At 68.4% G+C, this 16,802-nt stretch overlaps 4 non-coding genes across 4 annotated transcripts; all 4 read left to right on the forward strand.

Moving 5' to 3' along the window:
* The first annotated feature begins 3,911 nt into the window (after window positions 1-3,911).
* On the forward strand, window positions 3,912-4,030 carry LOC138919187 (5S ribosomal RNA). Its single transcript, XR_011429175.1, has one exon. It is a non-coding gene; the product is annotated as a 5S ribosomal RNA (ribosomal RNA).
* Window positions 4,031-7,956: 3,926 nt separating this feature from the next.
* On the forward strand, window positions 7,957-8,075 carry LOC138919188 (5S ribosomal RNA). The gene has a single exon (XR_011429176.1). It is a non-coding gene; the product is annotated as a 5S ribosomal RNA (ribosomal RNA).
* Window positions 8,076-11,986: 3,911 nt separating this feature from the next.
* LOC138919191 (5S ribosomal RNA) lies at window positions 11,987-12,105 on the forward strand. Its single transcript, XR_011429183.1, has one exon. It is a non-coding gene; the product is annotated as a 5S ribosomal RNA (ribosomal RNA).
* A 3,908-nt stretch (window positions 12,106-16,013) lies between these two features.
* LOC138919192 (5S ribosomal RNA) lies at window positions 16,014-16,132 on the forward strand. The gene has a single exon (XR_011429185.1). It is a non-coding gene; the product is annotated as a 5S ribosomal RNA (ribosomal RNA).
* The last annotated feature ends 670 nt before the right edge of the window (window positions 16,133-16,802 follow it).

Raw genomic sequence — 16,802 nt, forward strand, 5'->3', positions numbered from 1 at the left:
TTTGCCTCCCGCCGCCTCCCTCTCCTTTTGCGCCCCCCCCCCCCGCCCCCCGGCCCCAGCGCCGCTCCCTCCACGCTCCTCCCGCCCCTCCTCCCTCCTCACCGGTCGCCCCATCGCCCCGCCACGCCCCCACCGCTGTCCAGCCGCGCGAGTGCCCCGCGGCCGCGGCCACCGCCGCCGCCGCCGCCGCCGCCGCCCAGCCCTTCCACCTCGCGGCCCCACGGGAACCCAGGGCCAACCGGGGCCGGCCCCGCGTGGCCGTGCCCCCGACGCCGCCCTCGTCCGGCGGGCTCCCTCTGTCCTCGGCGGCCTCTTCCCACCCGCCAGGCTCCTGAGAGACCCTAGCGGTCCACTCGGCCGGCGCGGCACCCAAGCAGTTGGTCGAGTCGTGGTGTGCGATGGAACGGATCCCGCTCCGGGCTGCGGAGGCCCGGACAGCTTCAGCAAGCTGCCAGCAGCCCCTCCGTCTTCCAGAGCCCATCTAGGAAAGACCCCGGGTCAGGCCTCTCCAAACAGCACCTACAGAAGGACGGGGCCCACTGGGCTCGAGAGGAGCCTTCCGGGCCTGGCCATCCATCCCAAGCGGGACGGCTTCTGGATTTTCTGATGCCTGCGCCGTGTGTCAGCTTCTCCAAGTCGGTACCTGGCTGTCCTTGATACCGTCGTTCGCGAGAAACCCTCGTTTCCGCACCGGAGTTGGTACGGGTCCTTTTGTGTTGTCTTTCCTTAAAGACGTCCCCTTCCCCAAGTGTCTAAGTTTCAAGCGCCTCCCCCCGCTCCCCGGCTGGGATGCAACTCCGTCTCCGTCTTCGCTTTTGTCTTTTGGGGGGGGGGTGGTCCTGCCTTCGTTTGAAAGGTCGGTGTCTGGCTCCTCGTGGATCCCTTGCATCCGTTTTGATTCTGAACAGACTGGATGGAAGGATTAGGAATCTTGCTGCGCTGGCCCAGGGTTTTGGTGTCCCCTCACTCAGGTGCCTCACTCTGTCCTGCCCCCCTCCTGGCCTCTGTCTGCCAGAGGGAGTGGACGAGTCCCCCGAGAGGACATTTCCGTCCTCAGCGGCCAGCCCTTCCTGGCTCCTTGGCTTGAGCTTTCATATCGTGCGGCTCGGGCAGCTTTGAAAGTCTGCTCTTCCCCTGCCTGTGTCCGCGCAGACTATCGCGGAAAGGGGATCCGGGAAAGCGGGAGGGGAGTTTGCTCCAGGGGAGGAGAGCGGGGATGACAGGGAGGAGGAGAGGGGAGACTTGCCTCAGATCGCACGGACTTTTACATTTTCAAGGGGGGAATTCATCAAGGTAAGCCGTCTCTTCCCCACCGCAGACAGAAAGCAATAGTTGCTCGCTGTGGAGAAGCTGGGACATGCGGGCAGAGCAGGAAGAGAGGACCTCAACCTCCATCCTCTCACCGTTCAGCAATCATCCTGGGAGCGAATATCCTCGTGTTTCCCTTTTCCCGTGGGCCCCACTTTCCCTGCCAGAGCAGACCCAGGGCACCTGTGGCCTGCTTCCTGCTTGCCCGGGATGGCGGGGTGGCGGGGCGGGGCGGGCCGCGCGTCGCTCCCTGCAGGGTAGCGCCCTGGGTGGTTCTGGTTCCGACGGCTCCCCCAATCTGACCTCCGATGAGCGTGTTCTGCTGGGAGAACTGGGGCTGTGTCTCCGTAAGTTTCCCGGAGTGCGGGCCCGGAGGCTTGGTCTCAAACGAAGGCTCGGCAGCAAGGGCCGCCGTTCCTGCGAGGGACTCGCCCTCCCTGAGCGGCAGTTGCCTCATCTGGTTGGAAAGGGGGTCCTGTTAGTGCCTCGTCGGTGGCGTTGTTGCGAGCGCGGAAGCGGGAGCACGGAGCACACCGCTCAGCACGGAGCGCGGCACTGGTTGGTGCGCGCTCATCGTCTGCCGTCCTTCCCTGTGAGCATAGTGCTTTCCGCCGACATTCGCCCGGCACCTGCGGGCCGCGTGCCTGCTTGGGGCCGGACCCAGCAGCCGAGGACGCAGGTGCCAAAATCTCTGCCTTTGGGGGAGTTCGCCGCCTCGTGCCTGGGACGGGAGGACCGACGGCAGACCAACACGTCCCGACGAGAGGCGGCGTCCCCGACGACGGGACGCGGTGCCGTGGGAAATGGAGAGCCTGGCACAGCCGAGGTCCTGGTCAGACATGCGTTGATGGCGTCGCTCTCTTTCCCCCAGCCCGCCCCCCGCCCCCCACCCCGGCCCCCCGGCCCTTTCCTCTCCCTCGCGTCCCGAGGTCCCCTTTCCAACGGGATCCAAGAACGCCCACAGGGCCCAAACTCTTGAGATGGGCAGTGCAGACATCGTGCACTGGATCCCGGGTGGACGACGGGAGAGGGCTGCGGCCCAGAACCCTGAAGCCCAGAGGTCTCGGGACGGGGATACCGGTGACGTCGGGAGGCACCAACGGGTGTTCCGACGTGCGTTTCCCTCCCCGTAATCACACCGTGGCGCTCATCCGTCCATCCTCGGCGTGCTAGCCATCTTGGTAAAACTAAGGAGACTTAACGGGTGAGCTAACCTGTGGGAGACCCTGGGTAATGTCCCTACCTGCGCTCGAGCAGACTGTGGACGCTGTGGTCGTCGGGGAGGGGGTTCTGTACGTCTGGTAGATTGCGTTGGTTTCTCGGGCGAAGTTCTCCGTGTCCTGACTTTTCTGGCTGCTCGTTCTGTCAACTCAGGAAGTCCGGGGGCGCCCCGCAGAAAGAGGAAAAGAGCCAGAACGAAGAGGCGAAGAGAGAAGGAAAGAAACACACAAACACGCACGCGCACACAAAAACGCGCACACACAGAGCGAGAGCGAGAGCGAGAGCGAGAGCGAGAGCGAGCCCGAGCCCGGCTGCCTGTCCGTGGCTCCTGGGCGTCCGGGTCGCGGGACAGGGATCCCAGGAGCGCTGCACTCCTGAGACCCTGTCTGCACGTCCCAGGGCCCCAGGGGTGATCGCCAGCCCCAGGGCCCCCGCCTCCTTGCCCGGGCCCAGCTCAAGCACCACCGCCCTCCTGTGGGGAAGCTGCCTCTTGGGCAGGGCCTCTCTGTGTCAGCGTGAGCGTCTGTGTGTCTGTCCCGGGGGGTGTCTGTCTGGGTCCGTGTCTCGGATCCTCTCAATCTCTCTGTCTCTGCCTCTGTCTCTGTCTCTGTCTCTGTGTCTCTCAGGTCGGTCAGTCAGGAGCTGTCCAGGGTGGCCGCGGGGCCTGGGGTTGAGGGCGCGGTCCGGGTCCCGTGGGCGGGGCGCGGGGCGGGGCGGGGAAGGGTGGCCCGCCCTGGTCTCCCCGCGCCCCGCCGCCCGCCCCGGAGGGCTTTCCGGTGATGCCCTCTGGTCGCGCCGGTGGCTCCAGCTGGATTTGGGCAAGTTGGGGCCGGGCCGGAGCGGCGGCCGCCGGGGGTTGTTGGGCCCGGGTTCGTTGGGAGGCGCCTCGGGCCGGAGGGGCCTCGCCGGCCCGGGGCCCCGACGCGCTGACGCGCCGACGCGCCGACGCGCCCGACGCCCCGGGCCACCTGTCCCCGAGCAGAGCAGCCGGATGTCCTGCGACCCGTCGCCGGGATGCGGGCGGACAGGAGGCCTGGAGCGTCCGGGGCCGGCTTGGGAGAGCGCCTAGACTTGCGCCCCGCCCGCCCACAGTCCCCGGGGTGCCCGAGGCCTCCCGCGCCCTGGGCGGGCGGCAGGGCAGGGCAGGGCAGGGCAGGGCAGGGTTTGGCTGGCCGCGGCGGCGGCGGCGGCGGCGGCGGGAGGCAGTGGCAGGCAGGCGGCAGGCGGCGGAGCGCGGGGCGCAGGGGACGCGGGCGGCCGGTGCGCGTCACAGGGGCTCGGGCGCGCGCGTCACAGACGCCAGGCGACGGCGCGTCACAGGGGCCAGGCGACAGCGCGCGCGCGCGCGAGGCTTCTTAGGGGCGCCGGCGGCAGCCGCCAGCGTCTACGGCCATACCACCCTGAACGCGCCCGATCTCGTCTGATCTCGGAAGCTAAGCAGGGTCGGGCCTGGTTAGGACTTGGATGGGAGACCGCCTGGGAATACCGGGTGCTGTAGGCTTTTGCCTCCCGCCGCCTCCCTCTCCTTTTGCGCCCCCCCCCCCCCGCCCCCCGGCCCCAGCGCCGCTCCCTCCACGCTCCTCCCGCCCCTCCTCCCTCCTCACCGGTCGCCCCATCGCCCCGCCACGCCCCCACCGCTGTCCAGCCGCGCGAGTGCCCCGCGGCCGCGGCCACCGCCGCCGCCGCCGCCGCCGCCGCCCAGCCCTTCCACCTCGCGGCCCCACGGGAACCCAGGGCCAACCGGGGCCGGCCCCGCGTGGCCGTGCCCCCGACGCCGCCCTCGTCCGGCGGGCTCCCTCTGTCCTCGGCGGCCTCTTCCCACCCGCCAGGCTCCTGAGAGACCCTAGCGGTCCACTCGGCCGGCGCGGCACCCAAGCAGTTGGTCGAGTCGTGGTGTGCGATGGAACGGATCCCGCTCCGGGCTGCGGAGGCCCGGACAGCTTCAGCAAGCTGCCAGCAGCCCCTCCGTCTTCCAGAGCCCATCTAGGAAAGACCCCGGGTCAGGCCTCTCCAAACAGCACCTACAGAAGGACGGGGCCCACTGGGCTCGAGAGGAGCCTTCCGGGCCTGGCCATCCATCCCAAGCGGGACGGCTTCTGGATTTTCTGATGCCTGCGCCGTGTGTCAGCTTCTCCAAGTCGGTACCTGGCTGTCCTTGATACCGTCGTTCGCGAGAAACCCTCGTTTCCGCACCGGAGTTGGTACGGGTCCTTTTGTGTTGTCTTTCCTTAAAGACGTCCCCTTCCCCAAGTGTCTAAGTTTCAAGCGCCTCCCCCCGCTCCCCGGCTGGGATGCAACTCCGTCTCCGTCTTCGCTTTTGTCTTTTGGGGGGGGGGGGTGGTCCTGCCTTCGTTTGAAAGGTCGGTGTCTGGCTCCTCGTGGATCCCTTGCATCCGTTTTGATTCTGAACAGACTGGATGGAAGGATTAGGAATCTTGCTGCGCTGGCCCAGGGTTTTGGTGTCCCCTCACTCAGGTGCCTCACTCTGTCCTGCCCCCCTCCTGGCCTCTGTCTGCCAGAGGGAGTGGACGAGTCCCCCGAGAGGACATTTCCGTCCTCAGCGGCCAGCCCTTCCTGGCTCCTTGGCTTGAGCTTTCATATCGTGCGGCTCGGGCAGCTTTGAAAGTCTGCTCTTCCCCTGCCTGTGTCCGCGCAGACTATCGCGGAAAGGGGATCCGGGAAAGCGGGAGGGGAGTTTGCTCCAGGGGAGGAGAGCGGGGATGACAGGGAGGAGGAGAGGGGAGACTTGCCTCAGATCGCACGGACTTTTACATTTTCAAGGGGGGAATTCATCAAGGTAAGCCGTCTCTTCCCCACCGCAGACAGAAAGCAATAGTTGCTCGCTGTGGAGAAGCTGGGACATGCGGGCAGAGCAGGAAGAGAGGACCTCAACCTCCATCCTCTCACCATTCAGCAATCATCCTGGGAGCGAATATCCTCGTGTTTCCCTTTTCCCGTGGGCCCCACTTTCCCTGCCAGAGCAGACCCAGGGCACCTGTGGCCTGCTTCCTGCTTGCCCGGGATGGCGGGGTGGCGGGGCGGGGCGGGCCGCGCGTCGCTCCCTGCAGGGTAGCGCCCTGGGTGGTTCTGGTTCCGACGGCTCCCCCAATCTGACCTCCGATGAGCGTGTTCTGCTGGGAGAACTGGGGCTGTGTCTCCGTAAGTTTCCCGGAGTGCGGGCCCGGAGGCTTGGTCTCAAACGAAGGCTCGGCAGCAAGGGCCGCCGTTCCTGCGAGGGACTCGCCCTCCCTGAGCGGCAGTTGCCTCATCTGGTTGGAAAGGGGGTCCTGTTAGTGCCTCGTCGGTGGCGTTGTTGCGAGCGCGGAAGCGGGAGCACGGAGCACACCGCTCAGCACGGAGCGCGGCACTGGTTGGTGCGCGCTCATCGTCTGCCGTCCTTCCCTGTGAGCATAGTGCTTTCCGCCGACATTCGCCCGGCACCTGCGGGCCGCGTGCCTGCTTGGGGCCGGACCCAGCAGCCGAGGACGCAGGTGCCAAAATCTCTGCCTTTGGGGGAGTTCGCCGCCTCGTGCCTGGGACGGGAGGACCGACGGCAGACCAACACGTCCCGACGAGAGGCGGCGTCCCCGACGACGGGACGCGGTGCCGTGGGAAATGGAGAGCCTGGCACAGCCGAGGTCCTGGTCAGACATGCGTTGATGGCGTCGCTCTCTTTCCCCCAGCCCGCCCCCCGCCCCCCACCCCGGCCCCCCGGCCCTTTCCTCTCCCTCGCGTCCCGAGGTCCCCTTTCCAACGGGATCCAAGAACGCCCACAGGGCCCAAACTCTTGAGATGGGCAGTGCAGACATCGTGCACTGGATCCCGGGTGGACGACGGGAGAGGGCTGCGGCCCAGAACCCTGAAGCCCAGAGGTCTCGGGACGGGGATACCGGTGACGTCGGGAGGCACCAACGGGTGTTCCGACGTGCGTTTCCCTCCCCGTAATCACACCGTGGCGCTCATCCGTCCATCCTCGGCGTGCTAGCCATCTTGGTAAAACTAAGGAGACTTAACGGGTGAGCTAACCTGTGGGAGACCCTGGGTAATGTCCCTACCTGCGCTCGAGCAGACTGTGGACGCTGTGGTCGTCGGGGAGGGGGTTCTGTACGTCTGGTAGATTGCGTTGGTTTCTCGGGCGAAGTTCTCCGTGTCCTGACTTTTCTGGCTGCTCGTTCTGTCAACTCAGGAAGTCCGGGGGCGCCCCGCAGAAAGAGGAAAAGAGCCAGAACGAAGAGGCGAAGAGAGAAGGAAAGAAACACACAAACACGCACGCGCACACAAAAACGCGCACACACAGAGCGAGAGCGAGAGCGAGAGCGAGAGCGAGAGCGAGAGCGAGAGCGAGCCCGAGCCCGGCTGCCTGTCCGTGGCTCCTGGGCGTCCGGGTCGCGGGACAGGGATCCCAGGAGCGCTGCACTCCTGAGACCCTGTCTGCACGTCCCAGGGCCCCAGGGGTGATCGCCAGCCCCAGGGCCCCCGCCTCCTTGCCCGGGCCCAGCTCAAGCACCACCGCCCTCCTGTGGGGAAGCTGCCTCTTGGGCAGGGCCTCTCTGTGTCAGCGTGAGCGTCTGTGTGTCTGTCCCGGGGGGTGTCTGTCTGGGTCCGTGTCTCGGATCCTCTCAATCTCTCTGTCTCTGCCTCTGTCTCTGTCTCTGTCTCTGTGTCTCTCAGGTCGGTCAGTCAGGAGCTGTCCAGGGTGGCCGCGGGGCCTGGGGTTGAGGGCGCGGTCCGGGTCCCGTGGGCGGGGCGCGGGGCGGGGCGGGGAAGGGTGGCCCGCCCTGGTCTCCCCGCGCCCCGCCGCCCGCCCCGGAGGGGTTTCCGGTGATGCCCTCTGGTCGCGCCGGTGGCTCCAGCTGGATTTGGGCAAGTTGGGGCCGGGCCGGAGCGGCGGCCGCCGGGGGTTGTTGGGCCCGGGTTCGTTGGGAGGCGCCTCGGGCCGGAGGGGCCTCGCCGGCCCGGGGCCCCGACGCGCTGACGCGCCGACGCGCCGACGCGCCCGACGCCCCGGGCCACCTGTCCCCGAGCAGAGCAGCCGGATGTCCTGCGACCCGTCGCCGGGATGCGGGCGGACAGGAGGCCTGGAGCGTCCGGGGCCGGCTTGGGAGAGCGCCTAGACTTGCGCCCCGCCCGCCCACAGTCCCCGGGGTGCCCGAGGCCTCCCGCGCCCTGGGCGGGCGGCAGGGCAGGGCAGGGCAGGGCAGGGCAGGGTTTGGCTGGCCGCGGCGGCGGCGGCGGCGGCGGCGGGAGGCAGTGGCAGGCAGGCGGCAGGCGGCGGAGCGCGGGGCGCAGGGGACGCGGGCGGCCGGTGCGCGTCACAGGGGCTCGGGCGCGCGCGTCACAGACGCCAGGCGACGGCGCGTCACAGGGGCCAGGCGACAGCGCGCGCGCGCGCGAGGCTTCTTAGGGGCGCCGGCGGCAGCCGCCAGCGTCTACGGCCATACCACCCTGAACGCGCCCGATCTCGTCTGATCTCGGAAGCTAAGCAGGGTCGGGCCTGGTTAGGACTTGGATGGGAGACCGCCTGGGAATACCGGGTGCTGTAGGCTTTTGCCTCCCGCCGCCTCCCTCTCCTTTTGCGCCCCCCCCCCCGCCCCCCGGCCCCAGCGCCGCTCCCTCCACGCTCCTCCCGCCCCTCCTCCCTCCTCACCGGTCGCCCCATCGCCCCGCCACGCCCCCACCGCTGTCCAGCCGCGCGAGTGCCCCGCGGCCGCGGCCACCGCCGCCGCCGCCGCCGCCGCCGCCCAGCCCTTCCACCTCGCGGCCCCACGGGAACCCAGGGCCAACCGGGGCCGGCCCCGCGTGGCCGTGCCCCCGACGCCGCCCTCGTCCGGCGGGCTCCCTCTGTCCTCGGCGGCCTCTTCCCACCCGCCAGGCTCCTGAGAGACCCTAGCGGTCCACTCGGCCGGCGCGGCACCCAAGCAGTTGGTCGAGTCGTGGTGTGCGATGGAACGGATCCCGCTCCGGGCTGCGGAGGCCCGGACAGCTTCAGCAAGCTGCCAGCAGCCCCTCCGTCTTCCAGAGCCCATCTAGGAAAGACCCCGGGTCAGGCCTCTCCAAACAGCACCTACAGAAGGACGGGGCCCACTGGGCTCGAGAGGAGCCTTCCGGGCCTGGCCATCCATCCCAAGCGGGACGGCTTCTGGATTTTCTGATGCCTGCGCCGTGTGTCAGCTTCTCCAAGTCGGTACCTGGCTGTCCTTGATACCGTCGTTCGCGAGAAACCCTCGTTTCCGCACCGGAGTTGGTACGGGTCCTTTTGTGTTGTCTTTCCTTAAAGACGTCCCCTTCCCCAAGTGTCTAAGTTTCAAGCGCCTCCCCCCGCTCCCCGGCTGGGATGCAACTCCGTCTCCGTCTTCGCTTTTGTCTTTTGGGGGGGGGGGTGGTCCTGCCTTCGTTTGAAAGGTCGGTGTCTGGCTCCTCGTGGATCCCTTGCATCCGTTTTGATTCTGAACAGACTGGATGGAAGGATTAGGAATCTTGCTGCGCTGGCCCAGGGTTTTGGTGTCCCCTCACTCAGGTGCCTCACTCTGTCCTGCCCCCCTCCTGGCCTCTGTCTGCCAGAGGGAGTGGACGAGTCCCCCGAGAGGACATTTCCGTCCTCAGCGGCCAGCCCTTCCTGGCTCCTTGGCTTGAGCTTTCATATCGTGCGGCTCGGGCAGCTTTGAAAGTCTGCTCTTCCCCTGCCTGTGTCCGCGCAGACTATCGCGGAAAGGGGATCCGGGAAAGCGGGAGGGGAGTTTGCTCCAGGGGAGGAGAGCGGGGATGACAGGGAGGAGGAGAGGGGAGACTTGCCTCAGATCGCACGGACTTTTACATTTTCAAGGGGGGAATTCATCAAGGTAAGCCGTCTCTTCCCCACCGCAGACAGAAAGCAATAGTTGCTCGCTGTGGAGAAGCTGGGACATGCGGGCAGAGCAGGAAGAGAGGACCTCAACCTCCATCCTCTCACCATTCAGCAATCATCCTGGGAGCGAATATCCTCGTGTTTCCCTTTTCCCGTGGGCCCCACTTTCCCTGCCAGAGCAGACCCAGGGCACCTGTGGCCTGCTTCCTGCTTGCCCGGGATGGCGGGGTGGCGGGGCGGGGCGGGCCGCGCGTCGCTCCCTGCAGGGTAGCGCCCTGGGTGGTTCTGGTTCCGACGGCTCCCCCAATCTGACCTCCGATGAGCGTGTTCTGCTGGGAGAACTGGGGCTGTGTCTCCGTAAGTTTCCCGGAGTGCGGGCCCGGAGGCTTGGTCTCAAACGAAGGCTCGGCAGCAAGGGCCGCCGTTCCTGCGAGGGACTCGCCCTCCCTGAGCGGCAGTTGCCTCATCTGGTTGGAAAGGGGGTCCTGTTAGTGCCTCGTCGGTGGCGTTGTTGCGAGCGCGGAAGCGGGAGCACGGAGCACACCGCTCAGCACGGAGCGCGGCACTGGTTGGTGCGCGCTCATCGTCTGCCGTCCTTCCCTGTGAGCATAGTGCTTTCCGCCGACATTCGCCCGGCACCTGCGGGCCGCGTGCCTGCTTGGGGCCGGACCCAGCAGCCGAGGACGCAGGTGCCAAAATCTCTGCCTTTGGGGGAGTTCGCCGCCTCGTGCCTGGGACGGGAGGACCGACGGCAGACCAACACGTCCCGACGAGAGGCGGCGTCCCCGACGACGGGACGCGGTGCCGTGGGAAATGGAGAGCCTGGCACAGCCGAGGTCCTGGTCAGACATGCGTTGATGGCGTCGCTCTCTTTCCCCCAGCCCGCCCCCCGCCCCCCACCCCGGCCCCCCGGCCCTTTCCTCTCCCTCGCGTCCCGAGGTCCCCTTTCCAACGGGATCCAAGAACGCCCACAGGGCCCAAACTCTTGAGATGGGCAGTGCAGACATCGTGCACTGGATCCCGGGTGGACGACGGGAGAGGGCTGCGGCCCAGAACCCTGAAGCCCAGAGGTCTCGGGACGGGGATACCGGTGACGTCGGGAGGCACCAACGGGTGTTCGGACGTGCGTTTCCCTCCCCGTAATCACACCGTGGCGCTCATCCGTCCATCCTCGGCGTGCTAGCCATCTTGGTAAAACTAAGGAGACTTAACGGGTGAGCTAACCTGTGGGAGACCCTGGGTAATGTCCCTACCTGCGCTCGAGCAGACTGTGGACGCTGTGGTCGTCGGGGAGGGGGTTCTGTACGTCTGGTAGATTGCGTTGGTTTCTCGGGCGAAGTTCTCCGTGTCCTGACTTTTCTGGCTGCTCGTTCTGTCAACTCAGGAAGTCCGGGGGCGCCCCGCAGAAAGAGGAAAAGAGCCAGAACGAAGAGGCGAAGAGAGAAGGAAAGAAACACACAAACACGCACGCGCACACAAAAACGCGCACACACAGAGCGAGAGCGAGAGCGAGAGCGAGAGCGAGAGCGAGCCCGAGCCCGGCTGCCTGTCCGTGGCTCCTGGGCGTCCGGGTCGCGGGACAGGGATCCCAGGAGCGCTGCACTCCTGAGACCCTGTCTGCACGTCCCAGGGCCCCAGGGGTGATCGCCAGCCCCAGGGCCCCCGCCTCCTTGCCCGGGCCCAGCTCAAGCACCACCGCCCTCCTGTGGGGAAGCTGCCTCTTGGGCAGGGCCTCTCTGTGTCAGCGTGAGCGTCTGTGTGTCTGTCCCGGGGGGTGTCTGTCTGGGTCCGTGTCTCGGATCCTCTCAATCTCTCTGTCTCTGCCTCTGTCTCTGTCTCTGTCTCTGTGTCTCTCAGGTCGGTCAGTCAGGAGCTGTCCAGGGTGGCCGCGGGGCCTGGGGTTGAGGGCGCGGTCCGGGTCCCGTGGGCGGGGCGCGGGGCGGGGCGGGGAAGGGTGGCCCGCCCTGGTCTCCCCGCGCCCCGCCGCCCGCCCCGGAGGGGTTTCCGGTGATGCCCTCTGGTCGCGCCGGTGGCTCCAGCTGGATTTGGGCAAGTTGGGGCCGGGCCGGAGCGGCGGCCGCCGGGGGTTGTTGGGCCCGGGTTCGTTGGGAGGCGCCTCGGGCCGGAGGGGCCTCGCCGGCCCGGGGCCCCGACGCGCTGACGCGCCGACGCGCCGACGCGCCCGACGCCCCGGGCCACCTGTCCCCGAGCAGAGCAGCCGGATGTCCTGCGACCCGTCGCCGGGATGCGGGCGGACAGGAGGCCTGGAGCGTCCGGGGCCGGCTTGGGAGAGCGCCTAGCCTTGCGCCCCGCCCGCCCACAGTCCCCGGGGTGCCCGAGGCCTCCCGCGCCCTGGGCGGGCGGCAGGGCAGGGCAGGGCAGGGCAGGGCAGGGTTTGGCTGGCCGCGGCGGCGGCGGCGGCGGCGGCGGGAGGCAGTGGCAGGCAGGCGGCAGGCGGCGGAGCGCGGGGCGCAGGGGACGCGGGCGGCCGGTGCGCGTCACAGGGGCTCGGGCGCGCGCGTCACAGACGCCAGGCGACGGCGCGTCACAGGGGCCAGGCGACAGCGCGCGCGCGCGCGAGGCTTCTTAGGGGCGCCGGCGGCAGCCGCCAGCGTCTACGGCCATACCACCCTGAACGCGCCCGATCTCGTCTGATCTCGGAAGCTAAGCAGGGTCGGGCCTGGTTAGGACTTGGATGGGAGACCGCCTGGGAATACCGGGTGCTGTAGGCTTTTGCCTCCCGCCGCCTCCCTCTCCTTTTGCGCCCCCCCCCCGCCCCCCGGCCCCAGCGCCGCTCCCTCCACGCTCCTCCCGCCCCTCCTCCCTCCTCACCGGTCGCCCCATCGCCCCGCCACGCCCCCACCGCTGTCCAGCCGCGCGAGTGCCCCGCGGCCGCGGCCACCGCCGCCGCCGCCGCCGCCGCCGCCCAGCCCTTCCACCTCGCGGCCCCACGGGAACCCAGGGCCAACCGGGGCCGGCCCCGCGTGGCCGTGCCCCCGACGCCGCCCTCGTCCGGCGGGCTCCCTCTGTCCTCGGCGGCCTCTTCCCACCCGCCAGGCTCCTGAGAGACCCTAGCGGTCCACTCGGCCGGCGCGGCACCCAAGCAGTTGGTCGAGTCGTGGTGTGCGATGGAACGGATCCCGCTCCGGGCTGCGGAGGCCCGGACAGCTTCAGCAAGCTGCCAGCAGCCCCTCCGTCTTCCAGAGCCCATCTAGGAAAGACCCCGGGTCAGGCCTCTCCAAACAGCACCTACAGAAGGACGGGGCCCACTGGGCTCGAGAGGAGCCTTCCGGGCCTGGCCATCCATCCCAAGCGGGACGGCTTCTGGATTTTCTGATGCCTGCGCCGTGTGTCAGCTTCTCCAAGTCGGTACCTGGCTGTCCTTGATACCGTCGTTCGCGAGAAACCCTCGTTTCCGCACCGGAGTTGGTACGGGTCCTTTTGTGTTGTCTTTCCTTAAAGACGTCCCCTTCCCCAAGTGTCTAAGTTTCAAGCGCCTCCCCCCGCTCCCCGGCTGGGATGCAACTCCGTCTCCGTCTTCGCTTTTGTCTTTTGGGGGGGGGTGGTCCTGCCTTCGTTTGAAAGGTCGGTGTCTGGCTCCTCGTGGATCCCTTGCATCCGTTTTGATTCTGAACAGACTGGATGGAAGGATTAGGAATCTTGCTGCGCTGGCCCAGGGTTTTGGTGTCCCCTCACTCAGGTGCCTCACTCTGTCCTGCCCCCCTCCTGGCCTCTGTCTGCCAGAGGGAGTGGACGAGTCCCCCGAGAGGACATTTCCGTCCTCAGCGGCCAGCCCTTCCTGGCTCCTTGGCTTGAGCTTTCATATCGTGCGGCTCGGGCAGCTTTGAAAGTCTGCTCTTCCCCTGCCTGTGTCCGCGCAGACTATCGCGGAAAGGGGATCCGGGAAAGCGGGAGGGGAGTTTGCTCCAGGGGAGGAGAGCGGGGATGACAGGGAGGAGGAGAGGGGAGACTTGCCTCAGATCGCACGGACTTTTACATTTTCAAGGGGGGAATTCATCAAGGTAAGCCGTCTCTTCCCCACCGCAGACAGAAAGCAATAGTTGCTCGCTGTGGAGAAGCTGGGACATGCGGGCAGAGCAGGAAGAGAGGACCTCAACCTCCATCCTCTCACCGTTCAGCAATCATCCTGGGAGCGAATATCCTCGTGTTTCCCTTTTCCCGTGGGCCCCACTTTCCCTGCCAGAGCAGACCCAGGGCACCTGTGGCCTGCTTCCTGCTTGCCCGGGATGGCGGGGTGGCGGGGCGGGGCGGGCCGCGCGTCGCTCCCTGCAGGGTAGCGCCCTGGGTGGTTCTGGTTCCGACGGCTCCCCCAATCTGACCTCCGATGAGCGTGTTCTGCTGGGAGAACTGGGGCTGTGTCTCCGTAAGTTTCCCGGAGTGCGGGCCCGGAGGCTTGGTCTCAAACGAAGGCTCGGCAGCAAGGGCCGCCGTTCCTGCGAGGGACTCGCCCTCCCTGAGCGGCAGTTGCCTCATCTGGTTGGAAAGGGGGTCCTGTTAGTGCCTCGTCGGTGGCGTTGTTGCGAGCGCGGAAGCGGGAGCACGGAGCACACCGCTCAGCACGGAGCGCGGCACTGGTTGGTGCGCGCTCATCGTCTGCCGTCCTTCCCTGTGAGCATAGTGCTTTCCGCCGACATTCGCCCGGCACCTGCGGGCCGCGTGCCTGCTTGGGGCCGGACCCAGCAGCCGAGGACGCAGGTGCCAAAATCTCTGCCTTTGGGGGAGTTCGCCGCCTCGTGCCTGGGACGGGAGGACCGACGGCAGACCAACACGTCCCGACGAGAGGCGGCGTCCCCGACGACGGGACGCGGTGCCGTGGGAAATGGAGAGCCTGGCACAGCCGAGGTCCTGGTCAGACATGCGTTGATGGCGTCGCTCTCTTTCCCCCAGCCCGCCCCCCGCCCCCCACCCCGGCCCCCCGGCCCTTTCCTCTCCCTCGCGTCCCGAGGTCCCCTTTCCAACGGGATCCAAGAACGCCCACAGGGCCCAAACTCTTGAGATGGGCAGTGCAGACATCGTGCACTGGATCCCGGGTGGACGACGGGAGAGGGCTGCGGCCCAGAACCCTGAAGCCCAGAGGTCTCGGGACGGGGATACCGGTGACGTCGGGAGGCACCAACGGGTGTTCGGACGTGCGTTTCCCTCCCCGTAATCACACCGTGGCGCTCATCCGTCCATCCTCGGCGTGCTAGCCATCTTGGTAAAACTAAGGAGACTTAACGGGTGAGCTAACCTGTGGGAGACCCTGGGTAATGTCCCTACCTGCGCTCGAGCAGACTGTGGACGCTGTGGTCGTCGGGGAGGGGGTTCTGTACGTCTGGTAGATTGCGTTGGTTTCTCGGGCGAAGTTCTCCGTGTCCTGACTTTTCTGGCTGCTCGTTCTGTCAACTCAGGAAGTCCGGGGGCGCCCCGCAGAAAGAGGAAAAGAGCCAGAACGAAGAGGCGAAGAGAGAAGGAAAGAAACACACAAACACGCACGCGCACACAAAAACGCGCACACACAGAGCGAGAGCGAGAGCGAGAGCGAGAGCGAGAGCGAGCCCGAGCCCGGCTGCCTGTCCGTGGCTCCTGGGCGTCCGGGTCGCGGGACAGGGATCCCAGGAGCGCTGCACTCCTGAGACCCTGTCTGCACGTCCCAGGGCCCCAGGGGTGATCGCCAGCCCCAGGGCCCCCGCCTCCTTGCCCGGGCCCAGCTCAAGCACCACCGCCCTCCTGTGGGGAAGCTGCCTCTTGGGCAGGGCCTCTCTGTGTCAGCGTGAGCGTCTGTGTGTCTGTCCCGGGGGGTGTCTGTCTGGGTCCGTGTCTCGGATCCTCTCAATCTCTCTGTCTCTGCCTCTGTCTCTGTCTCTGTCTCTGTGTCTCTCAGGTCGGTCAGTCAGGAGCTGTCCAGGGTGGCCGCGGGGCCTGGGGTTGAGGGCGCGGTCCGGGTCCCGTGGGCGGGGCGCGGGGCGGGGCGGGGAAGGGTGGCCCGCCCTGGTCTCCCCGCGCCCCGCCGCCCGCCCCGGAGGGCTTTCCGGTGATGCCCTCTGGTCGCGCCGGTGGCTCCAGCTGGATTTGGGCAAGTTGGGGCCGGGCCGGAGCGGCGGCCGCCGGGGGTTGTTGGGCCCGGGTTCGTTGGGAGGCGCCTCGGGCCGGAGGGGCCTCGCCGGCCCGGGGCCCCGACGCGCTGACGCGCCGACGCGCCGACGCGCCCGACGCCCCGGGCCACCTGTCCCCGAGCAGAGCAGCCGGATGTCCTGCGACCCGTCGCCGGGATGCGGGCGGACAGGAGGCCTGGAGCGTCCGGGGCCGGCTTGGGAGAGCGCCTAGACTTGCGCCCCGCCCGCCCACAGTCCCCGGGGTGCCCGAGGCCTCCCGCGCCCTGGGCGGGCGGCAGGGCAGGGCAGGGCAGGGCAGGGCAGGGTTTGGCTGGCCGCGGCGGCGGCGGCGGCGGCGGCGGGAGGCAGTGGCAGGCAGGCGGCAGGCGGCGGAGCGCGGGGCGCAGGGGACGCGGGCGGCCGGTGCGCGTCACAGGGGCTCGGGCGCGCGCGTCACAGACGCCAGGCGACGGCGCGTCACAGGGGCCAGGCGACAGCGCGCGCGCGCGCGAGGCTTCTTAGGGGCGCCGGCGGCAGCCGCCAGCGTCTACGGCCATACCACCCTGAACGCGCCCGATCTCGTCTGATCTCGGAAGCTAAGCAGGGTCGGGCCTGGTTAGGACTTGGATGGGAGACCGCCTGGGAATACCGGGTGCTGTAGGCTTTTGCCTCCCGCCGCCTCCCTCTCCTTTTGCGCCCCCCCCCCCCCGCCCCCCGGCCCCAGCGCCGCTCCCTCCACGCTCCTCCCGCCCCTCCTCCCTCCTCACCGGTCGCCCCATCGCCCCGCCACGCCCCCACCGCTGTCCAGCCGCGCGAGTGCCCCGCGGCCGCGGCCACCGCCGCCGCCGCCGCCGCCGCCGCCCAGCCCTTCCACCTCGCGGCCCCACGGGAACCCAGGGCCAACCGGGGCCGGCCCCGCGTGGCCGTGCCCCCGACGCCGCCCTCGTCCGGCGGGCTCCCTCTGTCCTCGGCGGCCTCTTCCCACCCGCCAGGCTCCTGAGAGACCCTAGCGGTCCACTCGGCCGGCGCGGCACCCAAGCAGTTGGTCGAGTCGTGGTGTGCGATGGAACGGATCCCGCTCCGGGCTGCGGAGGCCCGGACAGCTTCAGCAAGCTGCCAGCAGCCCCTCCGTCTTCCAGAGCCCATCTAGGAAAGACCCCGGGTCAGGCCTCTCCAAACAGCACCTACAGAAGGACGGGGCCCACTGGGCTCGAGAGGAGCCTTCCGGGCCTGGCCATCCATCCCAAGCGGGACGGCTTCTGGATTTTCTGATGCCTGCGCCGTGTGTCAGCTTCTCCAAGTCGGTACCTGGCTGTCCTTGATACCGTCGTTCG

The sequence above is a fragment of the Equus caballus genome, chromosome 1, assembly GCF_041296265.1.
Source record: "Equus caballus isolate H_3958 breed thoroughbred chromosome 1, TB-T2T, whole genome shotgun sequence".
NCBI lineage: Eukaryota > Metazoa > Chordata > Mammalia > Perissodactyla > Equidae > Equus > Equus caballus.